General features: G+C 46.7%; 1 protein-coding gene across 3 annotated transcripts in view; it reads right to left on the reverse strand.

The window, feature by feature from the left end:
* The window catches only part of LOC146829422 (C1GALT1-specific chaperone 1-like), a 58,322-nt gene extending 31,342 nt beyond the window's left edge, over nt 1-26,980 (reverse strand). The window contains exon 1 of one of the 3 annotated variants that reach the window (XM_085608112.1): nt 26,279-26,980. The gene's annotated coding sequence lies outside the window, so the exon portion shown is untranslated. Of the gene's footprint in view, nt 1-7,670; nt 7,795-14,069; nt 14,195-26,278 lie in introns of those variants that run through there. The other 2 variants (XM_085608110.1, XM_085608111.1) reach the window with 2 other exon arrangements.
* Between the last annotated feature and the right edge of the window lie 759 nt (nt 26,981-27,739).

The following is a 27,739-nucleotide window of genomic DNA, read 5'->3' on the forward strand; positions in this document are numbered from 1 at the left end:
TGTGGCCATATGACCTGCAGTTGTCCCGTTCTGGAGGCTACACGTGCATTGATACCAAGTATGTGCCAGACAGAGAAAGTAGAGAAGGAAGATCGCAGAAATTCAATATTTTGCTTAGATTTTGGAGTGATGGATGACATGGAGAAAGGACTACTTTTGCACAATGCATATTTGCTTTGAACGCCACATTGTACTGGAGGAGGATGTAGCACAGCTGCCAGAGCTGCCAACTCGGGAGCTGGAGACCTGCGTTCAAGTCTCTGCATCTGCCCAACATCCAATCATTCTGGGTAATTCACTTAATCTGCCCGTGCCCAAGGAAAGCACCTGGATACCCTCACGGGTGATAAGCCACTCTATATAAATCTACAAACTTAATAACCTGGCAATTCACAAAAACATTAGGATTACAGGAGGTAGGATTATAGACGTACTCCTTTACTTACCCGTAGCTATCTTTCTGAATCAGCCCCAAAATGTCCAACTCTCTATTAGTAACATTTCAAATAGGGCTCTGTCCTTTCTAATTGTACTAACTATGTGAACAGTCTATGAATAGTCCCATTTTAGATATTTTGGGGCAATTCACAATTATATTCAAGTGTAGTTTAGAGTACTCCATGCATACTGCTTTCCGTACTCTAAAATACCTTTATGATTAAGACCCAATTTGTTTAAAGAAAACATGTATATTTTAACAGTGTTAGTAGTTGGTTCGTTGTGCCTGTTATGAAACACTTTTGACTTTTATTTCAACAAGCATTGATTTGTTAAGTTACAGTTTCCTATCAGAGGCTGTGTTGCCCAAACAGCATACTATGTCACTTAAACGGCACCTGTGATTTGTAGGAAACGCTGCTTTTGCTTACACTTTTTAAGGGAATAACTGACGATGGAGACATAATGTGAAAAATTAACTGAAAGAGTGGGTAACCATAATTGACAAAGCTGCAGCATAAAGCATATAATTATAATGTCATCTGGCTACATCCTAAAATGATCAAACAATACTCTCATAGGAGAACCTGGTATGTTTGATCTGCCTTGATCCATGTCTTGGTATTGGACTTTGCCAACAAAGTTGGTGCAGATCTGCTATAACTCTCCATTTTCATAGTGAATATAATGAACACCTACCGCCTATGTTAAGTTTTGATCAAGAAACTTCAGTTTTTGCAGCAACATAAAACAGGTTTCTATTAACACATGTTAATCTAGTGATCTCAAATTGTGTGACAGCACTACACTGTAAAAGAAACCAGCATTGGCATAGCCAAAAGGTCTCGCCTTTGGGACCTTACAAGTGTTTAGTTATCCAGCACAATATCCTTGGTGCAACCACATCAACTGTTGCATGGCCAAACACTAATAAGGTCCCAAAGGCGAGACCTATTGGCTATGCCAATGCTTGTTTGTTGCTGGGGTAAAGTTTTGCAGCAGTGCTGAAATATCAGGCCTGAAAAACAAAGGCTACAGTGCTTCACACTTGCAGCTTCACCAACCCCCCACCAAACCTTGTGGGCTGGTCCTACAAAATTGCCAGGGCTGCTTTGGGTTCCCAGTCCAGCCCTGGGAAAGAGTAAAAAAACAAAAAAAGCACAAGACGCTCCCTGATAACCCTGAACATTCAGTACTATTGGCAGTGCGTACGGAAGAATGCCACCAGCATCCAACATATTTAGCACTCCATGGACTTTCATAACTCTATTTCTGGAATATTGCTTGAATATATAAATAAAAAATAAAATATTAATTTAACTTACCCTTTGGCTGCACTCCAGTCCTCTGAGCACGGGTCCCCAGAGCCAACTCAAACTCAACTCAAACAAACATCTCATTCAGTCAGTCCTAATTGACGCAAGCAGAACGGCAAAGACTAGCCTTAGAAGGCCAAACTTCAATAACCTGAGGAATGTGATACTAATCCCTGAAAAGCAAGAATCGCCACTCATCAAACCACAAAAACCTATTTCGTGTCTACTGCTCAACTATTGATCAGCAAAGAAACATGCCGTGGACATAGCTGACCTCATCTTAAACCATGAAATAGACATAACTATTCTAACAGAATCGTGGCTCTCTGACTCATCCTCCCCATGCCTAGATCTATTAGTCCCCCCAAACTGATGTATCGTGAGACTAGACAAACCTAACAAAAAGGGCGGAGGCATAGCCTGTATACATAGATCCGATATAGCCATTACAAAAGTGCAATCTGACCCCTTAGAGTCTTGTGAATATCTCGGTCTGTCATTAAGATCATCAGATAATCAAACTTGCATACTTCACGCATTTTACCAACCTCCCGGTAAAAACACCTTGTTCATAGACCAGCTGATGGAAATTGTCACAGCAAACTCTACTCCCCGTTCTAATCATATTTTTCTAGGAGACTTCAATCTTCACTGGGAGGATCATACCGACAATCAGATCAAGCTACTCAAAACCTTCCTTGGAGAACAATCGCTGGTTCAAGAATGCCACCTACCAACCCATTCGAAAGGCTCCACCCTAGACTGGATTATCTCGAAAGAAAAAGCTGTCGACAAAATAGCGATCACCCCCTGCGACTGGTCTGATCAACACATCATTACCTTCCAAATACCCCACATAAAAAAAGAATACCTCATCACAACCGATGAAACCCAGAAAATGGATTCGCGACACCAGAGGGCTCAAAATGGAAAGTCTCGCAGCACGCTGTGAGGAAGAATTGCAACCTCCAACCTCCAAATAACCTAGTAAACGTCAGTGACCTCACGGAATACTACAACAATACGATGACGAGCATAATAGAGGACATAACCCCTTTAAAACTCAAAAGGATCCCTGACAAAGACAAAAACCCCTGGTTTAATGGATCCCTCAACGGAGAAAGACGATCACTCAGACTCACAGAGCGGAAATGGCGACAACACCCTTCCTCACCACACTTAACACTACTAAGACAGGCTTGAAAGGTCTACTATAAAAGCATCCTAAATTCAAAAAAAGACTTTATTAGGGAAGAACAGAATAATGCAAAAAACAGACCGAGGAAACTCTTCCAAATACTAAATGATCAGTCCAATAAAACGGCCAAATCTGCACCAACAGCTACAATATCAAACATAAGCAGCGAAGAATTCTCCTCCTTCTTTACAGCCAAAGCCATATCGATGGAGAGGGAGCTCAAAAAGGCAGCGGATTGCCCTTTAATCAAGACGAACACCCCAGCCAAGCCTCATTCTCAACCAGTGCTGAAAAGACCTAAAAATAATGCGTTATGGTCAGAATTCAAGCCTGTCTCTGATTATCGCGACCATAAAACCAATCAATCACTTCAACGATCCTCTACCTGTGCTTGTCTACAATCAACCATCTGCTCATCCCCTCATGGACAAAGATTATTAACGCTTCACTATCGCAAGGCTCACTACTGGACTGCTTAAAAATAGGACAAGTCACTCAAATTTTAGAAAAAAAACAACCGAGAACCCCGCAGACTTGAACAACTTTAGCCCAGTAACAAACATGCCCATGCTAGCTTAAGTCCTGGAAAAAGGTGCACAACAACAACTGAGCCAACACACCGCAGACTTCAAACTGCTGAATGACTTCCAATCAGGTTTTAGACCGAAACAAAGCACTTAAACAGCAATTCTGCACATAGTGGACGATGCTATACTTGTCCTCGGCCGCAACGAAACCTGTCTCCTAATCCTACTTGACCTTTCAGCAGCATTTGACACTGTAAACTATATTAAAATGCTAGCTCGCCTGAAAAATAGGATGGGCTTAGAGGGTACAGTCCTAAAGTGGTTCGGCTCGTTCCTAGAAAACAGATCGCAAAAATTCATAGTAAACCAAACTTTATCTGCTTCATCCAGAAATTTTATCAGGGTACCACAGAGCTCAACAGTGTATACCCTGCTCTATTCAACTTGTACGTAGAGCCACTCACTGATATCTTACAGCAAGCAAACATCTCCTTCCACATGTAAGCTGACGATACACAGCTATACATAAAGATCACATCGACAGAAGAGATCGGTATCATGAACCAAGCATTAAAGAAAACTCTCCATTGGCTAACCAGTACTCACCTCAAGCTTAACCCACAGAAAACTGAATTCATATTTATTTCCCCCCAGGAAAGCACCACGAATTTCATGGAGTGGACCAAACTAATCACGGCGCTAAACTGTATCCCAGAGATTGTAGACTCAACCAAATCCTTGGGCATTATGCTAGACAAAAACCTGAACATGCTTGCACATATCAACACGATGGCAAAAAACGCCTGCTTCCATCTAAGCTACCTCCAAAAACTGAAACCTTTCATAAACAACGCAGACCTTAAAACTGCAGTCCAGGCACTAGTCCTATCAAGGATTGAATAGGGTTGCACAACACTAGCCGGTCTTCCTAAGATCTCAACAGCCCCACTAAAAGCTTGTCTCAATGCGGCTACAAGACTTATAACTGGATCCATAAAATTCGACCATCACCCCTCGTCTGAAAGCGCTCCACTGGCTGCCCTACAAAGCAAGAATACAGCTAAAAATGGCATGTATCACTCACAAAGTGATACATCACAATACACCCAGGTACCTCCCACAGAAAATCACTGTATCAGGAGGTTGTCGGGTTTCCCGGAGTCATGGAGATCTATTGCTAAAACTGGCCATTTTCCGAAAGAAAAAAAAAAAAATTATTATCGAGCTTTCTCTGGCGCAGCACCAAGAATTTGGATTGCTCTCCCCCATAACAATGGAAAAATTTCGTCCGTCGCGGCTTTTAAAAGCTCAGCCAAAACTGAGCAAATTTCTGCCATAACTCCAGCGGGCCGGTCATTATCAGAGGACCCTCTCGTTTAATACAGACACTACCACACATCGACCAATAACATCCATCATTTCGATCTCGATTTTGTAAATTTGTATGTCATGCACAAATGTCTCTATAAGAATTCAATGTACAAATAATTTATGACCTCGTAACATAACTGTTGCTAGTAACTTACTGTATAATGATTAGGTTTTGAAACTGCAAGGTGTTTGTGTTATGATAAGTGGATAACATTATGTGAATGTAAAGCGCTCTGATACCCTATTAGGGTCAAGTTTGCGCTATATAAAACACCAAAAATAAATTTAAAAAAATAAATAAAAACCCCACTAACCAATTCAGATGCTGCTCTCATGCTTTTAACCGTTGCAAATTATAGGGGTTAGCCCTAATCACCCTGAATAACCTGAACTAAAACATATATAAATGAAAAGTGGTGAAATGCGGGTACGAATTCTTATGTTGTTCGTTATCCAATGATTACACAAATTGATCACCAGCGCTATCTGCATAATTTCTGCGAATTCATTTTAACATTTTTGATAAGCTTATAATCGTTCACTCTTGGAGAGGGTACCTGGGTTCTACCGTGTAGCAAAGCCCATTAAACATACACAAAGAAACCAAATGAGCAAAACATGTATAAGGGACAATCAAAACACAAAGTTTCACATACATAAAACATATCAAAAGCTCAACACCAAATGTACCAACTAGGAAGTTATTTTTTTCGCTCTTCCAGTTGTTTTTATCAAATATGGCTGTGTTCTTGGTTTTTACACAGTCCATGGTGGAGATAGTCTGTGATTTGTACACACGCGAGGAGCAATTTTGCCCTCTATATTCTTTGATGTATATCAAAATGTCTTTGAAAATGAAAGAAAATTATAGAGACTCCTCCATTAGAAGTGCCGACGCGTTTTGGGTAGCCCTGTCGTTGCAGACGACTAATGGAGAATAATACTAACTTTTTCCTTGTTTCACAATATCTGGCTCTAGTGGTCAAGTTTTGTTGACTATGCTCACCTGAGCGTCATCTGCCGGTGCACCAATCGTAATGTTGTGTTGCACCTGTCTGAATGTGTATATGTATTCATATCCCTCTTATAGGTACTTCGTCTTTCTTCCATCCTGAAGTGGCCTGCAGTTTCTAGGCTGAAACGCGTCCGCACTTCTAATGGAGACGTCTCTATAATTTTCATTCAATTTCAAAGACATTTTGATACACATCAGAGAATATAGAGGGCAAAATTGCTCCTAATGTGTGTACAAACCAAAGACTATCTCCACCATGGACTGTGTAAAAACCAAAGAACACAGCCATATTTGATAAAAACAACTGGAAGAGCAAAGAAAATAACTTCCTAGTTGGTACATTTGGTGTTGAGCTTTTGACGTATGTTTTATGTATGTGTAACTTTGTGCGATGATTGTCCATTATACATGTTTCGCTCATTTTGTTTATTTGTGTATGTTTAATGTGCTTTGCTACATTATAGAACCCAGGTACCCACTCCAGGAGTGAACAATTATAAGCTTATCAAATATGTTATGATAAATTCGCAGAAATTGTGCAGATAGCACCGCTGATTAATTTGTGTAAGCATTGGATAACGAACGACATAAGAATTAGTTCCCGCATTACACAACTTTTCATTTATTCATGCTGTTAACCAGCACGAGAGAAGCGCCAGGATTGGTTGGGGTGGGCTGGCTCAGCATTCATACAGGCACTAGGGGCCTGTGTCATCTATCCACCTGGCTGTCTAACACAGCTTGGGCTGGAGAAGTTTAAAATGTGTATGTCAGGCTGGCCACCGCAAGACAACTGGCCAAAGCGGCAAGTGCACTTTAAACTGGTGTAGCCAGCCACCACTCCTCCCTGCTCCTAGTCTGCAACAATGACCCCGCAATGCCCTCAACCTCCGCTCCGGCTGGCAGAGCAAAAAATAAAATGGTAATAAAATCGCCTTATTACCATTTTATTTTTCACTTTTGCTGTGCCATAGCAGGAGGCGCGACGCTCCTCCGCCCAAATGGAGAAGTCACTGCTGCACCCACTGCATGCGTTTTTCAGCTCTTTCCCGTGTTCTTGTTGCGTTCTTGCTTGTGTGCATCTCTTCTACTTCCTTGTTGTTCTCCCTCCTCATGAGCTGCCTTTCTCTTGCCCGGTCCACTACCTATTGTTTCTCCGTTACTTAGTTCTCCGTTGCTTCCACACCCACTGCCTTTTCCAGAAAAAATATTTTATTTAATATATTTGTTTATTTAGAGAGAACCAGGCTGGAAATTGTTGATGACCCTTCTGCCCTAAAAAACAAAGAATAAGCACTTTCCCGCTACATTTTCGACTCGTATATCAGTGCAAGCTGTCTAGTTGTGAAAGACGTATTGTGAACCTACAGTGGGCTTATGCCCAGCCATTGATTACCATTGGTTATCTTTATTGTCACTCATTTACTTGCTTCTTATTCAATCACTTGCTGTCCTCTTTTTCTTTTTGTCCCTCCCTGGAGCATAGACAGTTTTCAATCCTTTTGATTGGCTGACTTGTATCCTTCCACTGGTCTCATTTTGGGAACTACTTATTTCTTTTTCATTCGGCATTCCATTTGAGTGCATGGGTTTTCTAGCTCCCTCCCTCATGTGCTGCTTCCCCCACCTAATTCCTAGTCCCTTGCGGTGTGTTACTCCTAAACCCCCCTCTGTTTGTCTATAAAAGCACAGCAACAGGAATATTTATGCTTAGATATGGCGGAAATGCAGACTTTAAGAGTTGTTTTTGTTTTATCTACTGCATTCCACATATTGCATAAAAGTATAAGCGTTGACACAAATACCTTTATGGTGGTGAAGGAAGGGCCATCTGCAGCACTCACTCAGTTGGCATCTAAGGCAGGTGTACTTAGCATGAATAGTCTCTGCGAGGCCCATAAATCTGCTCCCTTACCTACTGCAGACAACCAAATTGCGGAGTCCTGTGGAAAGTAAATTGGGCTTTGGCAAGTGTTTCAACTTTACATTCTGACACTTCCTTATTCTTTTTAAGTTCTGTTCAAAGTTTCCTGAGTGAAAAGTATTTGAAAAATACATTATTCCATTTATAAAGATTGAAGCATTGAATTCAATGTACTGTTTTGAGATACCATTAGATATGTGTTTGCTTTTTTTAAATAATACTTTACAGACAAAGTCAACAGCTCAGCAACCTATTGGCTTTGATAATGCTTGTTTATTTCCCGATCCGCTTTGGATCGGTCAAAAAAAAAAAGTGCCTCCTGCATCATCTTGTAAGCATGTTTGTGTGATGGCATGTTATCACTCATGGCGTGCCTATAAAATGACTGCGCGCTTTGGTTTTCTCTTTGTTATGTTTCACCTCAACAGTGTGCATGCACTGTCGGTAAAATCTGTTGTTAACAAAAAAAGCTTAAAACAGGCTTGGAGCCCGTCCATTACTTACCATTGGTTGGCTTCCATGTCTCTCTTGTTATTTTACTTCTAAAGGATCTGAGCCTCCTGCTCCATCCTGTTTCCTCCAGGAGCTTCCATTATGTGTCCCTGCCATAGAGCATGGACCTAGTACAGCTTCCTGTCTGCGGCCAGTGCCCTTCCACTGGCCGCAGGTTCCTGGAGATACTTTTTATTTTACTTTTTTACGTGCATGTGTCTTCTGACCTTCCCTCCTCCCACCTTCCGAGTTCTTGCCCTCCACACCTCTCGCTGCCTCCATTGTGTTGCTGAGCCCTCTCTCCTCCACCGCACCTCCTTTGTGTTTGCTTGTGTCTTGCCTGCTGTGCTCCCGCTGTCCGTTGTTGGTGCTCGCTTCCTCCTTGCACGCATCTCCTTCATGCTGCTTTACCAATATCCTCTACCTTCTGCTAGCGCTTATTGCTGCTTCTTTCCCCTCACCTCCTTTGTGTTGCTTTTTTCTCACCTCCTGTTGTTGTTGCTTGCATCCTCCTCCCCGCGCATCCCTCATGTTGCTTGCCCCCTATCACTGTCGGCTGTTGCTCCTTACCTTGTCCCCTGCACCTCCGTTTTATGGCTTGCCCCCTCAAGCTTTTTAGGTCGAGCCTGAGCCAGCATGCAGGCACTGATCTGGCGATCTGCTGTAGTGGAGTATGGAAGAGAAGGCCCACCCACTCTCCGCCTATATCTCCCATTGCCTTGTATCTTTGTTCTTCGTAAATGCTGGCTTCTGATTCCTTAATAGGCTTGTTAGTTCCTCCATAGTAGGGCCATGTCTTCGTTTTATCACACCCCCCCAGGCTACTGGCCCCTTTACTTCGGTTTTTACACTGGACCTGTTATTTAGTCTGTAAGCACCATTTACTTTATTGAGTTTCTCCTACTTCAGGCACGACGACTTTCGCCTCCAGCCCATTTAATTGAAACTAATCTTTGCGGCGAGGTCTGTCTTTTTTTCCCTAATCCTTCTCTGAGGAAGCTCACTTGCTCTCAATTACGGCCACACTGGGCCCTTGTATTTGGCTCTCGCTGAAAGCTCTCTTTTCTTGAAAGTTCGCCTTATTAACGCCATCCTCGCGAGTTCCTGCCTAACACGGCGACCTGGAGATGCTATCGCGGCCGGCTGTCGGATAAGGTTACCCCGGAAGCATTGTGGGGATAAAATTCTGTAAAAGAGGTGACAGGGGGCACAGCAGCTAGGACAGTGCAGGGGCTGTCCGCGAATTCAGATCAGCAACAGCCTTGCTGTTTACCTTGGAGCCCGGTTCATGCCTAGCATTGATACAGTGTGTTGGTAAATGTTTTCAACTATGATGGTCTTTTGTAGAACGGTAAAGACACACAGCTGATGGACAGAATGCAGAACAAATCAACACATTCATCACCAGTCAAGAGATCTGTGTTAAACCCATCATTCTTTGGCTCACCATGCCACCCCAGTTTAGACCTGGCCATATGCAAATCAGTCTTGACCCTGTGCCTCATGGGAACAGTCCAGCCTGAACTACCAAGCCAAGTCCTGCCTGGTCCGGAAACAAGCATCCTAGGACCGGTTTCGGGGTTTCACCCCTCATCAACCAGGATAGCTTGAATCCTGTGGCACAGTGAACCAGGGACCCATGTGTGGGCATACCCGGTGCACTTAGGGCGAGAAAGCAAAAGACACACAGTTGATGGACGGAATTCAGAACAAAGCAAAACATTCACCCCAGCCAAGAGATCTGGGTTAAATCCATCATTCTTTTGCTCACCATGTCATCCCAGTTTAGACCTGGCCATTTGCAAATCAGTCTTGACCCTGTGCCTCATGGGAACAGTCCAACCCTAACTGCCAAGCCAAGTCCGGCCTGAACCAGAAACATGCAAAAACAGTTGATGGACAGAATGCAGAACAATGTCAGGCATTCACCCCAGTACAGAGATCTGGGCCTAAATCCATCATTTTTTTGCTCACCATGCCATTCTAGTTTGAACCCAGCCATATGCAAAGTAGTTTTCACCCCTCATCAGCCAGGATTGCTTGAATCCAGTTCTTTTTGCATTTGTCACCCCGCGTGGGATGGGTATAGCCAGACGTGGGTCCCGTACTCTTCATGACACTGGAGTCAAGCTATCCAGGCTGAAGAGGGGTGAAACCCCGAAACCGGTCCTAGGATGCTTGTTTCCAGTTCAGGGAGGACCTGGCAGTTCGGGCTGGACTGTTCCCATTGGGCACAGGGTCAAGACTGATTTGCATATGGCTGGGTTCAAACTGGAATAGCATGGAGAGAAAAAAACGATGGATTTAGGCCCAGATCTCTGTACTGAGGTGAATGTATGACATTGTTCTGCATTCTGTCCATCAATTGCTCTTTTTGCATTGGTCTTTTGGAGAACGCCCACGGGCAGGCAGCTAGGCAGTGAATGAGTAGGGGGCTGGGGAGAGGGGGTGCTGGTCATTCCTCGCCTGTGCAGTCTTGGTGCAAGGCTGTGTTTCGATTTAGTTCTTTCACATGGGTGATAGACAGATATCACGAGAGGAAGGAACTTTTGTGGTGCCTGTGGTGCACTGGCGGGTAGAGATGGGAAACCGGCTTGACTCATCCGTTGACTTGCATTACAACTGACGCAACAGGGACTGGTGCACCCTGAGCTTCACTGCAGGGACCTTGGCCTGGGGTACCCTGTGCCACACCGCTTGAGACCCCCCATGACCCACCGTCTAGCACCTCGTGGGAGATCAAGGAGCTGAACCAGTCCTCTCACTGCCTCCTCTTACACTGGGGAACAGTGAAGTCCAGTGGTGGAGGGCAGGCTGGGGTCTTTTTGAACTGGTCGGCCTCCGTGTTGCAATGGACCTGTTCTTTGAGGCGGTGCAGTACAGTACAGTGCTTAATTTGAGCCGGTGCTTTCCACCAGCACTTATATGGTTTCCAGTGCACGGCACTGGCACCTAATTGTCAACACCATTCTTGGAACAGTCTGCCACATGGTGGCGCTGCTCATCTAATTTAGAGATGAGCAGAATAACAGTTGTTTAGGAATACCAAATACATTAAAATTGCTTATATCTGCCTGCCCAGTCATTCATTTAGCTTTGGGGACCTGGAATAATCTGAACTGTCGCATTTACATGCGAGAGAGATGGTTAGTAGTGGTTTTGGCAGCAATGACAAGGGCGATGGATGGTGCAAGCTGCAGTGGCCTCCAGGTCAGAGCCCCGGCACTTAATATTTTACAATTTAAGCACTGGTGCAGTATCATCAGGAGAAGAGCGCTGGAGGTAAGGCCGTGGCTAGGCAGGGGCCCTGTTCCCAGCGGGATGAGGCTCCTCCCGGGGATGTCCTTTTGGGAGTAGTGCGGTGGGCTCTCACCTGCCCAAAGTATGTCCACCAGTCAAGACAGACCTAGCCCTGTGCCAGGTACTTTATGACGAATATAACCACACAGCTCCCTCAAATGGTGGTGCTGTGTAGTTTTCTACAGCTCTGAATTTGTATACAGCTTATCCTCGGGTATAATGAGGTATTTATGAAACTATCCGTCTTTACGTGGACAGGGCGGTCATGTTGCTGAGGTAGAGTTGGGTCACTGTAGGAGTCCTAGCACAGCCATAGGGTTATGTTCACAAATAATTGATAAATAACGTTATAAAGGTGAAAAATGTACTTACATTTAATTTAAAATGACCATTTGTAGAGCGCATACCGCAAAAACGGAATACCTAAATGAAAGGATTGAGGGTACTCGACATATACTGCATATATCAACTTTGCAAGGTTGAAAGGCTGAGTGAGTCCATTTGGGACGCGTCACGACACACGCATGCATGTCTTGTTGTACTGCAGGCGCTTACATGACCAGACACCCAATTCAGAAGGAAGGGAGACTCACGATTATAAAAAACAATTATTTTAGCTTTCTCTCACCCCAAATCGCTCCCACTTCAATGCAAGTAATTGGAGAAAAAGCATTCACCTGACATATTTTAGAACTCTCCCTCTTTCCTTCTGCCAAATGTTGGCTTGTATTCTGGCGCATTAACCAACTGAGCTGTGGTAACGGGCTTCCCCTTTAATACTCCTAAAGAAGCATTCTTCATCACTTAGTTTCTCAGGGCACCAGCAATATTTACAGCTGCGGCCATTTTAATATACTCTGGGAAGCTTCCTGAGAAAGGGTTACCCCGGTGCGAATCCACTACTGCGAGGCTGACCTCATACACTGCACTCATTCTGCCTAAAGACTACCCACACATTGGCAGTGAAGCCATGGGAATGTTTTAAGAGATGCCTTCTTGGCGCTACTCAGTCACAATTGCATTTAGGGCTGTTATTGCGCTATGTGAAAGTTGGTCTACAAGTCCATGTTTTGTGCAGCAGCATGCTTTTATTTCCAGATGAGTTGGCATGTTATAAAGACTGCGCGTGACTCTCCTGATGGAGAGCTGACAGACTGCCAGGCACTCGTATTAAATTACTGCACCTTGAGAGTACCTAGGTGGGCATGTGACCCATGGACAAGGTGCATTTTACACTCCTGCTGCCTAGCATGAAGCAAGGCATAGCGTGTACGTGTGTTTCATTAGCTATGTCACAGCGTCATTTTGAGTCCTTACTGATGCGTGAGTTGTCACACACCAGATTGATTTCTCACCCCTTGTTTAAATAAGCAGGGACATCAGTCACATGCCCACATTGTGCCTGGAGTTGCGCCGTGTGTATTCCCAACCCCGTGAGCCTGCGTTCACACAGCGCTGGATGGCCTGTAATCCCTAGCGCGCCGCTGTACAAGGCTGGTAAATTGGCTTTCGAATACGTTTTTAAATCGCAGCACGGGTTTCACTATTGTATTCTGTTGGAGATTGGTTTTTAACAAGGTTTGTTTTGGAACCTTGACATAAACATTTATAATTTTAACCAAACTATTCTAAGCTGCCATCTCTGTGAATGTCCACTTCTAAATGTATTTTAAAAAGGTAATTAATTTGTCATCCTGTACCTTGATTACATAAAAATTCAAAGAGTGTAATAAAATGTGGTTGGTCAAACGCGACAGGGAACGCTTTCATTTAAATAGCAACGCTGCATGCGGACCGCCTCATCGGTGGAGCTCCTGTGCAGCGTGCTGGTAAATGTTTTCAACTATGATGGTGGGGGTGCCCTCACCACTTTAAGTTCCTCGATATGACAACTTATCACACCACTGCTGTCCCTTATCACTTTGCAGCCCCTCTTAGCACAGCCCTGGCATTGGACCTGCAGCCCCCGCGCATGAAGCCGCTCTTATGAATGCCAGTTAAACTCGCCTTTGCAGGCACCTGGCGACACTTCCACCGCCTTTCTCTGGAATTGTCGGCAGGCCAGGCAGAGTTTTCACCACCAGAGTGTTTGTTCAGTGCCACAGACGGGCACTTAAATTCCAGGGTTCCACAGAGGTCAGCGGAGTAGTGTATGGCTGTGAACCCGCCACAGTAGTGCACAGACATTCTGCCGGCAACCCTTGGAATCAAAACAATGTATGCGTTTATTACAAATTAAAACTATCTAACAATCAGTGCATCAGTATTCTGCATCCGCTGACTAATTAATGATTTACGTTCTATAAAAGTACATTTTAATAGCATTGCTTTCCTTACTATGGCCCGCAATAGTTCTTTGTCGTGCACCCGCTTCCCCTACGCTGCTGTCAGGGTGGACTGAGTGACGCAATCACGCGCGCCTTTGCTTTGCTCTTTTGAATGAACGTTATCTAGGGGATTTATCAATCCACAAACATCGGCCACTTACCTAGCGCTGCGACAGACACGCGATGTATGCTCGTCCGTAGGTAGTTCGTTGTTTGCTTTCAGTCAGTGCACCTGGATCCGGATCCTGACCCCGCCCAACTCCAGCTCCCGGAATCGAGTGTGATGTTCCTTAACACTTCGCACCCCCGCCCTATTCGGACGGGAGCGCGTCTGAACAAAGCCACACCTCTGCTGTTGGGAACATGGACACCGCTGAGAAGTAGGGCAGAGCAGAGCTGTGAGTGCGCCGGGCCTCCTCACACCCAGTCGCATTTTTGAACGGGCATTGAGACGGGTCCCTATATTCATGTCCATAGCTTTATTGTAAGAAAAATACAGGTAATCCATGTCCGGTGGCTTAGTGGTCGAATCACTGTAGGAGCCTGTGTTCGAGTTCATGACCACAGGTTCAAATCGCGGTGGGTCCACTTATCCATTCATCCTTCTGAGGTGGATAACATGAGTACCCTTGAGAAACAGTAAACGTATGTTATTAAGCGTCAACCCTTGGGTGAACGTTCGCTTTGGAAGTACACTTTATGTCCGTGATTTAGATCCCATCTATAGTTCACGTTTACTGCCTTAGAGTGTTATCTAGTCCGAGGATGATGTGTTTTTGTATTTTTTTCGTGGCCAGGATTAAAAGCTCTGGAGCTGAGGATGAACATAAGGCGAGTTTCTATCAGTGCCTGTCAGTGGGTCAGAGAGGAGTTCAGAATATGGTCATTCAATCCTCGAGTTTGAGATTGGCGCGGTGCGTCCATTCGGGCGTTGGGGCATTGCCCCCCCCGCACCCGCCCGCAGCTCCCTTGGTGTCTCTGAACTTAGTTTACTTAAGTTCAGAGACGCCGAGGGTGGGGAGAACTGACCATGCATGTCGGTCAGCATGACGTCGGACCGTGGGCGGTCCGGCGTCAAGTTGACTGAAATGCACTGTCAGACCAGGCAGCACTCCAGCACAAGTGCGCATGAGTGGGCATGGTGAGCTAATTTTTAGCCCGTGCCCAGTCATGCGCACTTGTGTTTTCATGGACTTGCGCATGCCCATTAGGAGCCCCTTTATGTGCATGATGACACGCCTTCTCAGGCGTTCCTGGCCCGTGCTTCTCCGTTGGCTGTAACCGCACTTTCTGCTGCTTACGTGCGGAGGAGCATAGCGGGCACTGCTAAGTGTTAGTTTCCTGGGGAGAGAAAAGTTGGTGTTACAGCGGAACTTTGTATGCTTGTTTCCCTGGGGAGAGTGCGTAACACGCTCCACTGTAAACCGTGACTTACACGAGGCGGGAGAGAACCTATCTTCGCCTCGCTCTCTATTTTCATTTCTTATCCCTGTTGGCGAGACCTGGCGCTCCTGGGTGCTCATGTACGAGGTGAACTATTCTTTGTTGCATTTCATAGGCTTTGTATTACAGAGGGATCCATGGCAAACAAACATCCTTGAAACCCTACTCATGGTTTGATAAACAGTGTTTCCACAGAGTACTGAAAGGTGGCTGGAAAACTCCAGTTCCTATACATGGGGTATATTGAAGACATTATTGCAGTCTGTATAAAAGACACCCCATGCCACGTTTTGTTTTGATCATTTTTGTTTGTTCTTCTCTACCGTTTCCTAGGGGAGGGAGAGAGTATCTAGAGTGTTATGAACTCCCTAGATTGTGATTGACCTCACTTTTGCATAACCAGGGTATGTGAATCACAGAGCGATGCCGCAATATTAGAGTGGAGGGCAAAGGGGGAATGTTGCTTTAGTAACAGCTGTTCTTTCTCTAGCTCAGTGGCCTATGCAGAAGACCGCTATCGCCCTCTCCTCTCTTCTGGTGGACATCTCCTTTGTTTCCTTTACAGGTAGTGTGCTCTAGCGCAATCCTCCTAGGAATCACTGTTGTAGTTGTTGTACTGCTGGTTCACTACTGTTCACTTACATTATTTTATGTGTCTTCTTTAGGTTTCCCTCCTGTTCCTTCCCTTTCCTTCCCTCACTTAACTAGCTCACTAGTCCGCATATATTTTACATTCCGGACTTGGGTCAGTTGAGAGGTGGACCCATTTGAGCATCAGCACCATCCCGAGGATTCAGAACGGGGGAACCTGACAACCACCCACAAGGTAATCAGACCTTGAAGGGCAGGATTAAGGGTCTAACAGAACCCATGAGGCATAAGTGGGATGTCCTCTTGCGGTGCCTTCTCTTTGCATACAAGGAGGTACCACAGAAGTCTCTGGGGTTCAGTCCCTTTGAGCTTCTGTATGGTCACCCTGTGAGAGGACCTCTGAGTTTGGCGAAGGAAGTTTGGGAAACTCCCCAGGATGTGTTTAGTTACATGCTGGCCTTCAGAAACCAAACTGCCCGCTTCAAGAAACTCACTCAGGCAAGCCTGGAAGAAATGAGGAAGTGGTATGACCAGAATGCCACTTTGGTCGAATTTCAACCTGGGCAAAAAGTGTGGGTCATGGCCCTAGTGGAACCTTGTGCCTTGCAGGACAAGTGGACTGGGCAATTTGAGGTGGTGGAGCGCAAAAGTGATGTCACCTACCTGGTGGATTTGCGGGCTCCAAGGAACCCTTTGAGGGTCCTCCACATGAACCGCCTCAAGCCCCACTTCGAGAGGTCCGAAGTGAGTATGCTCTTGGCAACAGATGATGGGGTGGAAGAGGAGAGTGAACCTCTCCCTGACCTCTTGTCTAACAAGGAGCGTGACGGGTCAGTGGAAGGTGTGATCCTCTCCCCTACACTGACTCCAGAGCAGCAGAGCGACTGTCACCAGTTGTTGGGACAGTTTGCCCCACTGTTCTCCCTGACCCCAGGTGTTACTCACTGGTGTACCCATGATGTGGACACCGGTGACAGCCCTCCTGTGAAGCACAACATTTACAGGTAGACTGACTAGGTCAAGGCCAGCATTAAAGAGGAAGTCTCTAAGATGTTGGCGTTATTGGTGATCGAGCCTTCCAACAGTTCTTGGGCCAGCCCAGTGGTCTTGGTCCCAAAGGCTGCTGCACCCGGTGCAACTCCAGAACTGCGGTTTTGCGTGGACTACCGTGAGCTCAATGCCATCACCAGGACTGACGCACACCCCATCCCCAGAGCTGATGAGCTCATTGATCAGTTGGGAGCTGCCAAGTTCCTCAGCACGTTTGATTTAACGTCTGGGTACTGGCAGATTGCCTTAACAAATGGGGCCAAGGAGGGGTCAGCATTTTCAACCCCAGAAGGAAATTGCCTGTTCCGGTTGATGCCCTTTGGGTTGAAGAATGCCCCTGCCACCTTTCAGAGGTTGGTCAACCAGGTGTTGGCAGGGATGGAGGATTTTAGTGCCGCCTACCTGGGAAGTACACTTGTAGCACCTTGGTGAAGTGTTGAAGGCGCTGCAGAGGGCAAGCCTCACGATCAAGGCCAGTAAGTGCCAGATCGGGCAGGGTTCGGTGGTACCTGCGACACCAGGTAGGAAGTGGCCACGTGGCTCCCCTACAACCCAAGATAGACACCATTCTGGCTTGGGAGCCCCACAAGACCCAGACAGAGGTGAGGGTCTTCTTTGGACTCAAAGGGTACTACAGGAGGTTTGTTAAGGGGTATGCCACCATTGTTGCCCACTTAACAGAGCTGACTTCCAGGAAGCAGCCCAAGAAGGTGATCTGGACTGAGTCATGCCAGAAGGCTTTTGATGCCCTGAAGGCCGCCATGTGCACGGCACCCATGCTCAAGGCACCCGACTTCTCCAAGGAATTTGTCGTGCAGACTGGCGCTTCAGAGCATGGAGTGGGATCAGTGCTCTCACAACTGAACGAAGAAGGCCTAGACAAGCCTGTAGTCTTCCTTAGCCGGAGACTACTCTCCAGGGAACAAAGGTTTAGTGCCATAGAAAGTGAAGCTTTCGCTGTGGTCTGGGCACTAAAGAAGCTGACAACATACCTGTTTGGGACACACTTCCAGGTTCCGACAGACCACATGCCCCTCAGATGGTTGATGCAAATGAGAGGTGAGAATCCAAAACTGCTGAGGTGGTCCATCTCCCTACAGGGAATGGACTTTACGGTGGAACACCGTCCTGGCACAGAACACGCCAATGCAGATGGTCTGTCCAGGTTCTTCCGCCTTAGTGAAGAGAACTCCCAGGAGGGTGGGTTGTTCTCCCTACTTTCAGCTGGAGGGGACATGTGTTAGACTTGGCATCTCTTGCCGTGTTTCCCCTGAGTTTTTGCTTTCTGACCTCCCGGTTTTGACTCTGCTTTTGCTGGTGTAGTGCTCCTGCACACTTTTCTCTCTGCTGATCAGTGTTAAAGTGCAAGTGCTCCTGTGGTAAATTATGTTATGGATTGGTGTTTCCAGGATTGGATATTTGATTTACTTGTTAGTCCCTAGTAAAGTGCACTGAGTGTGCCAGGGCCTGTGAATCAAATGCTACTAGTGGGCCTACAGCACTGATTGTGCCACCCACGTGTCTGCATGCAGTTTGTAACTGCTATGTTGACTTGGCCAGTGCGCACACTTGCCAGTCTCTCACCTTCCCTTTTCTTACATGTCAGCCACCCCTAAGGTAGGACCAATGTACCCCTGTGGGCCGGGTGCAGTGTATGTGAAAGGTAAGACATGCCCTGGTGTGTGTGGCATGTCCTGATAGCGAATTACAGCCAATTTCGTTTTTCGCTATTGCAAGGCTACCTGTTCCCCATAGGACAGAATGGGTAGTTTGTTTATAACATCCTATAAACATAACTTGCCCAGGGAATTAGGTAGGAAAATAAGGTTTAGTATACCTGAACTCAGAATCTAAAGATGCATCTTTTAGTGAAAGTGATTTTTACATTCTGTGTTTGAAAATATCACTTTTAGAAAGTAGGTCTTTTCTTGCTCAGTCATCCCGTATGCCTCTGCTGGAATGTGGATTGCCTGTCTGGGGTTTGTATGACAGAAGGCTGGGGAGCAGGAGTGGCTCCAGATAGTCTAGGTGGGTCAGGAAAGGGTTGAATAGACCTGGGCTGCAATTGGGGAAAGGGGAAGGAGATTTCCTTGCATCTCAAAGGGCCTGGTCTGCCTCTGACCATGCTGTCTCCACCTCCTGCCAGGAAGTCACACCAGAGAAGGCAGAACTGGTTCTGGCTGGGCACAGACACTCTCTGCCTAAGAGATCAAAGGATTTGGGGATATAAATATTGGGGCCCAGACCCCTGAACTTTAGAACTCTTTTGGACCAAGAAGACTGCTAAGAAGAAGAGCTGGAGAAGCTGTGAGGAGGAACTACCACATTGCTGTGTGCTTTGCTGTGTTGGCTTGCAATGGCTGCTTCTGTCTTGGGCAGTGAAAGGACTGGACTGAACTTTCTGCAATCTATTTTTGTGAGTTTCTCCAAGGGCTTGAGGTAGAGCTTGCCCCCTGGTCAAGAAGTCTCAGGAATAGCAGACTTCAAGCTCCTCTGTCCCAGCACTGGGAACTGTGTGTTTTGTTTTGCAACAGAAGAAAAAGCAAACCAACGGCGTTTATGATGTCACTGCCGACTCCGTGTCCTGAAGGCACCGCAGAGAGCACCGCCGCAATGCCGCACCCTGGTCTCACCGATGATGCTTGCTGATGCCGCCACCGAGCTGCTGCTCGTACAGAGACCTGTGGACAACGACTCCAGCATCGACCTCTGGAACCTATGCCTGAGGACGCCGTGCTTTCTGAAGCTCAACGAGAGGTCGCCGCTGCCCTGCATTTCTAAAAGGTACTGTTTGCGGGTCTTCCCGACACTGTACCTGGCCCACGACTCTGCGGTCAGCCAGAACTATTTGGATTTGTTTGCTCACGACACCGTGATAGCCCTGGACGGAGCTATCGACATCAAGGAACTATTTTTCAAGCATATTTTGATAACTGAAGATTTTTAAGTACGGTATTGTGGATTTTTATCGTTTTTGGTCTTGTCTTATGTATATAAAAATATTGGATATTTTTCTAAACTGGTGTGGTGTCCTTTTGTAGTGCTTACACTGTATTACTGTTGGTTATGTGCAAATGCTTTACTCACTGCCTCTAAGTTAAGCCTGACTGCTCGTGCCAAGCTACCAAGGGGTGAGCAGGGGTTATTTTAGGAGGGTAGCTCCCTTATCCTGACTAGAGTGGTGGTTTCTGCCTGGCTTTGGCGCAAGCCCTAGCCTACCAAAAATCCAATTTCTAACACCCCCCGCTCTTACATTCGGGCACTGCAGGCTGCAAACAAAGGGACCGCCACGGGCAGCACCAGGCCTAGGTATGCCACCAACCCTAGAGTTTGACATCCAAAGATAAAAAACTTTGTTTTCAAAACTGCAAGTCCACCTAGAAGTACAACAAATTGTATGACTGCAAGAATTGCAATGCTAAAACAAAGAAATTGATCTACACTCCATAGATCACTGTTAAAATCACAACACCAATTTCATGATGGACGCTGACATTCTGTATTGTGTTTAGTACATGTACACTAGTGGGACACTGTGGATCCACAACCCCTGTCTAGAAAGTGTGTATAAAAGTGGGACCCCAAACCACCCCACTTTGTTCAAGTCCCAAGTCTAGGGACTACTCTGCACAAAACCTGAAGGACTATTGTGTGAGCTGGGCTCTGGTGCCTGTTTGACAGTCAGTCTCCCAGAGGTGGGGGAACATCACTTGAATCCTGCACTTTCTGCTGGAGTAGATGACGGTCTGCCTACTAGCTTGTCTGCTGAGAGAGGGAACAAGTCTACCTCATCTTGCTGGAGGAGATCTTGTCCAAGAAGAAGCCGAGCATGTCCCTGAATGCAGGGACACCCAGAGAAAGCTGACTACCTGAGAGCAAAGCCAAGAGAAATCTCTGCATAGGGGTTTCTCCTGGTATCTCAGAAGGTTCTTGGTAGAAACCATGAAAAGCTTCTGTTTATGCAATGACCCTGTTGGGTATGCAACTGCTTTAGTGATTGTGACGGCCTGGTCAGTGTTGCGACTGTCCTAATGAATGTCTCGGCCAGTTGGGGCTGCAACTGCTGTGTTGATTGTATCAACCCAGTCGGGGCTGGAACTACCCTGCTGTTTGTATTGGACTAATCAGAGCTTCTTCCTGTGTTTGCCAACAGCCAAAGTGAGGCTGTAGCCATCTCACTGGATTGCCAGGACTACAGCAGCTGGGCCCATGCCTGTGCAAATGCATTAGGGCCACTGGTCGACACTAGATTGAACCCAGCCAGTCATGTGAGGAGAGGCAGGCTATGCATACCCTCTGCAGTGGCTTCAGAGGCCTGCCCCCAGCTACACTGGGACTCTACTTTTAGGGGGGAGGGGAGGCTAAGTTGCTGGATCCACACTTGTTGAGTATCAGAGACTAATTGTTTTAATTTTTTTATTTTTTATTTTTAAATATTTATTGCACATTACTCAATTAGACACAGCCATCTGCCTACAACCCAGGTGCCGGCAGCATGTCGTTATGATCAATTATACACAGCTATTAGGCCAACAACCCCTAGGGCAGGCAGCAATAGTGTACCGATAATTAAAAGATACATTATGCATAAAGAAAACTGATAATGCAACCCGCAATAACAAACCAAACATACTCCGCATGCGCCACTGAAATGCTGACAGTTATACCCGAAGTTATGAAAGGTATTTTGGACATCCATGTACGGTGGGATGAATAATCTATCCAGCGTGTAGCGCCTAGGCCTGCGCTGCCTGCAAACAAACACTACTTTTTAGACAGGTGCGGTGTGTGCATTGCCATCTATGTCCAAGGGAACTCAATATTGGCGTCCGCTTCTCAAGCAAGAAAATATGACGTGTAAAGTCCCCAGAAATTCTTAGGTCTACTCCTGGGAGGAAGTAATTTGCTTAAATTCTCAGTCTGTGTGCAACAGTAAAGCATGTTGTGTGACCATTGTGTCATCGTGGGCAAGGGACACCTAGACCGGCACATTGCAATTCGCTGCTTAGCTATGAAAAGTCCCATATCCACTAATCCATGTACTGACTCAGGCAGTGGCTTAGAGTAACCTAAAAGAGCCAGAATCGGGTCTGGAGTTAGCTCTGTATCTACTATTTCCCCCAATTCCCGAAAAATAGACTCCCAGAATTTATACAACCCCGGGCACTGCCATGCTAGGTGGAAGAAATCCGCCGATTGCGATCTACATCTCTCACAAGCCGAGGTATCCCTTAATCCATATCTATGTAATCTCTCTGGGATGTAGTACACTCTATTCACATACTTGAAGTGCATCTATCTGTTTCTGCCGTGCAGGGAAATGCGTCGTGTACTGTTGCAGCAGTAAGTCCACGTGTCGTCATCTATGTTTTGCTGTAAATCTCGTTGCCAGGCCAGCCTGGCTTTAGTGTAGTGGTGTGCTCTATGGGACATTGCTAATTTATATATATATGTCAGTAACCATTTTGCGGGGCGATTTTGCTCTGATTATGTAGGACAGTTCCAGCACTATAGGTGGTTCCTGAAGTTCGTCTTCTAAAATATCACACAATGCACTCCTCACTCTATGAAACTGGAACCGTTGCAACATATTGCTAGGTACAACCGGATCCCTTACCTCTTCCCAAAACTTAACTGCAATGTCTTGGAATAAGTCTCCAGCCGTCCATATATTCAATGATTGTAATGCACGTACAACCCCTTTATCCCTACACGGGGCCAACCAGAGAGTCCATTCAATGCGCATGTCCGGGGAATATAGCAGCGCGCCCGCCTGCAATTGCAACATGCTATACCATGCATGTCGAGTCGAGTTGACAGAGTCCAATATCCCCGTCCTTCGATCCGGGGGACCACAAATCGTGGCCGGAAGAGGGAGGGGGTCTGCGAAAAGTTTTTCCATGCGGAGAAACGGTATATCAGGAGAGCCGTGCATCCAGTAGTAAGCTAGAGCTCTTTGTGCCGCTCCATAATACAAATTTAAATCTGGCGCGCCTAACCCCCCCAAATGATACGGTAGTGTAAGTATCCGCCAGTTCACCTTCACCTTCACCTTCACCTGCTTGCCGGCCCAGGCCAATTTTATCAATAATGTGTTGACTCTCTGAAAGAAAGAACAGGGTAGCACAATAGGTATGTTTGTGAAGAGGAACAAAAATCGAGGCAGAACCACCATCTTCATGATTGAGATTCTACCCAGTAAAGACAGCGGTAACCTAATCCAAGTGTCAACGTCATCCTCCAGTCTGCTGACTGCGGTGCCGTAATTTTCTCTAAACACGATCTCCGAGTCCGTATGAAGGCGGACACCAAGATATCGTATCGCTTCAGTGGACCATTGCAGTGGATAGTCCGGCTCAAAGGGTATCGTGGCCGGAGTAAGCGGGAAAATTATGGATTTAGACCAATTAACACGTAGGGCCGATAGCGCCCCGAAGTGCACCACCTCCCTGAGGACCGAAGAAAGATTGTTTTCCGGCTCACGGACATATAATAATGTGTCATCCGCGTAGGTAGACACAATGATCTTATAGTTTGGGAAGCCAATGCCTCGATGGCTATGGTACTCCCTTAATGAGCACGCAAGAGGTTCAGCTACCAATGCGTAGAAGATTGGGGACAACGGACAGCCTTGCCTCGTTCCTCTGGTTATTGTGATAGTATCGGTTACTAGGTCTCCTATTTTGATACGAGCTGTGGGGGAATTATAAAGCACTCCAATCAGTTGGAGGAAGACTGGGCCCAGTCCCATCCTAGTTAGAACTTGCCGCATGAACGGACATTCAACAGAATCGAAGGCCTTCTCCATGTCGAGGAAAACCACAACCGCTGTATTGTCTGGGTTGGTATATTGAATGGCACCAAACACCGTGGGGAGATTGTATGTAAGGTTCCTGTCCGGAATAAACCCCGCCTGTTCCGGGGCTACTAATACTGGCGCCAGAGTCACGAGCCGATTAGCGAGAATCTTCGCAAATAGCTTGGTATGCACATTAAACAGGGAGAGTTGGCGATATGATCCACACTCATCCAAGGGTTTACCTGGTTTGGGGATAGTAACGATTAACGCTTCCCTCATTGACGGCGGCATTGTGCCCGACACACACATGTCAAAAAGCATTGAGATGTGTGGAAGTAATAAATCAAGAAAGCTTCTATAAAAGTCAACAGTGAGGCCGTCCGCTCCCGGGGCGCTCGTGGCTTTCATACCAGCCAGGGCTAATACAATCTCATCCTTTTCTATAGGTCGCACGAGAAACTCCCGGTGAGTGTTAGTGAGAAACGGTAATTGAATATGCTCGAGATAGGAAAGAATTTCATCCTCCGAACCAGACGACCAAGACGAGTACAATTCTGCGTAAAATTGTCTAAACCTGTCTGCTATCGCCAGCTCCTCTGTCAAAGTCTCACCCTCCTCCGACTTAAGTTCAGTGATCTGCATTCTACCTTGCTTGGCTTTCAATATTTGTGCTAATACAGAACCCGGCCCGTCCCCTTACCATATACTCGGGCCGTGGCATATTTGCCCAAATGCTTAATTTCACTGTCAGCGGCATCTTGATGTTCGCCCAATAGGTCTTTGATTTCCCGTGTTATTGCCTCATCATTACACACCTGTTGGCGCTGTTCCAAGGCGACCAGTTTTCGCTCGAGGTCAGCCAGCCTCTGTCGGATAGATCACAGTACACCAGAGTGTTTTGCCATGGCCACTCCCCGGATGTAGACCTTAAAGGTTTCCCAGACAACCTAAAAACTATCCACGGATCCCACATTTGTAATGAAAAAGGTTTCAATAGCTTCAGCCATGTCTTCTTTAAAGACAGGGTCCAGCAATGAATAAGGTGGAAACTGCCAAGTGAATGGTGGAACCGTCTTCTTAGGCACATTAAGTACCAGCAACAGTGGAGAATGATCCAATAGTGTACGAGGGAGTATCAAGCATTCACGGATATGACCCATAAGAGGGGAAGATATCAACCAATAATCTATACGAGTGTGCAAATTATGGTGAGCTGAAAAATGCGTGAAGCCACCTCTATCCGGGCATCTTGTTCTCCAGACATCGCACAGATCCATGCCTAACATCGCACTCTCCAGTGCCCTGGCTGCCACAGATGGTCGCCTCGCCGGCCCCCGATCTGTCTAGATTTGGATTCCTAACTAGATTAAAATCCCCCCCCCCCCCAAGATAGCATGAATCCGGATACCTATATACGATACTAGCAAGGAAATTATAAAACTCAAGGCAGTAGTAATTTGGGCCATAAACATTTACTACAATGAGATCAACTCCTTTCCCTTTACAGCTGGAAATCACAAAACGGCCATTGCTATCTGAGTTTAATTTTACCATTGAAAAAGCCGACCTGGGGTTCACCCATGTTAGCACCCCTCTTGCATGCGTAGTGAACCCTGATATGTTAATGTTGCCTAACAGTCCTCTACTTCGCAGCAACGCGCTGGTCAGTGGCAGATGTGTTTCCTGTATCAGGGCTATATCAATATTATGCTTGTTAAGATAATTCAACACTTTACGTAGCTTCCGGTGGTCGTTGAGCCCTCGTACATTCCACGTAAGTGCGCGCAGAGAGCCTAAAGTCTCTAACGTGTGGGCATCACCGTATCTCGCCGTCATGTATAATGGAGCACTCTTTGTATCCCGACCTATACAACAGGTATATGAAACACTCATCTTGTACATATAGACGCCAAGCTTCGTACAACTTAAACATCAACCGCTTCCCCATCTGCAGTCCTCCCCCCACCCACAACAGACCTCCCCATTTCGGTTGTGATTCATCCCCCTTGAACTCTCACCCATCTCCTCTCACCCACCCAAAAACCAAATGTCCACTCCCTTGTGTAATACACTCGTGGGCAGATGTTGCTCTTTCTACTACGAATAACCGTGTAAACATTAAACAGTTCACCCCCGTGCATCGACAGTTCAAAGATGTGCAGCCTCTCAGACCAATTATATGTAGGCCATAACTGACAAACAGCGCGTGCCAGGTGAAAGTTCCTCCCTGCCCAGTCCTCAGAAGTTCGTGGTGTTATGTTAACAACTTGTAGAGATTCCAACAGGCTCATTACCAGACCCGCACCACCCGTCCCACCCGCCGTCCGCCCCCGAAACTCACCTACATCCTGTCCAATGATCCCACCACAAGCCCCACGAGGCGGTTTTAATTGCACCAGTGTATCCGGCCCCCCTCCCCCGCCAAGTAAGGTCAGGAGCTACTCCCTCCAAACTGTATCTTCAAGATCAAACACATAGCCGCCCTACCCTCTTTTCCTTTCTCGCCGAAAAACCATACTTATCGTCCAGGTGTGTTCGACTCTGTTAGTCCTGGTCCTCAAGAGATCCCCCAGTCGCCTCGGCCTGCAGGTGTCGCTCTGGGCTGTGACGTCGCTCCTTAGTTCAGTCTTTTAGGGCCTTTTGTAAGGCTTTTGGGTCCGTGAAGATGTGGGATCGTCCCTGCCTGTTGACCCGGAGCTTCGCAGGCTACAGCATAGCGTAGTCTACGCCCATGTCGTGTAGTTGTTTTTTCATGGGGACAAACTGGCGGCGGGCCTCCTGCACTCGGATAGTAAAATCTGGGAACAATGATATCTCAGAGCCCTCATAGTTCAATGTTTGCTTTTCCCTCGCCAGTCTCAGAGGCACAGCCCTGTCTCTATAGTTGAGTAATTTTGCGATGATCGGGTGAGGTGGCACACCCGGGGGTGGGCGTGACCCAAGGGAGCGGTGCGCTCTCTCCACCACAAACATGGCGGAAAAAAACCCTTCACCCAGCAGCTTGACCAACAGCTTCTCAATAAAGTGTTCCATGTTACCAGTCGGTGTAGACTCCAGTAGGCCAGTGATTCTGAGGTTGCATTGACGGGAACGAGCTTCCAAGTCCTCTGTTTTGTCTTGAAGGATACGTAGGTCTTTTCCCAGTTGTTTATGCTCTGTGTCCAATGTTGTATGCGCTTCCTCCACCTCCGTAAGTCTCCGCTCGGACATGTCCAAGCGTTCAGCATGTTTGTCCAAGTGCTCAACCATTCTATCCATACGGTAGGATAGGGCATCCATCTTCGTGCCCAAAGAGGTGATTCCGTTTTGCAGGCTTTTTTCCAGAGCCACCAGCATCTCCCGTATATCTGGGCTTGGGACTTCCAGCGTAGGGCTGGTCTGCCTCCTTTCGGCTCCATCTGTAGAAGCGTCATGCGATTTCGATCGCTTCTACTTGAATGGGAGCTTGGGCTGAGCTCTATCTACTTTGCCCATGTTGGCACTCAGCGGGACTTACCAAGCAGGGCTCCCCAGCACACCAGACCCAAGATCTCCCACTCCAGATGTCAGGTTGCGGCTCGAGGGCGCCTCCAAGTTATCCAAACCCTGCTGCTGACAACCCTACGTCAAAGCGGTGTCCTCTGCCGAGTGATACTAGCAGCTAGCTTCCCTCTTCGCGCATCAGCTTGTGGGACTTTGTTTCAGGGCACAAGGCAGCTCCTAGTTACAGTACAGCTATGGGCTTACAAACGGGTAGCGTCCCAACTTCCAGACACCGACACTGCCACAGCTATCCAGGTCAGTACTGCTTTAGATTCAGACTGCCCAGCAATTTTCTCAGCGCCTCCAGTCTCCGGACTTCATAAGGCTGATCCTGACTTCAATACCCCACTCCTAGGGGCTGGAGCGATAAATGGCAACCACTTCTGTCCTCCCTGAGGTACTCTTCTCCCCCTCAGTCCAGGCACC

Source organism: Triturus cristatus, chromosome 5_2, assembly GCF_964204655.1.
Source record: "Triturus cristatus chromosome 5_2, aTriCri1.1, whole genome shotgun sequence".
NCBI lineage: Eukaryota > Metazoa > Chordata > Amphibia > Caudata > Salamandridae > Triturus > Triturus cristatus.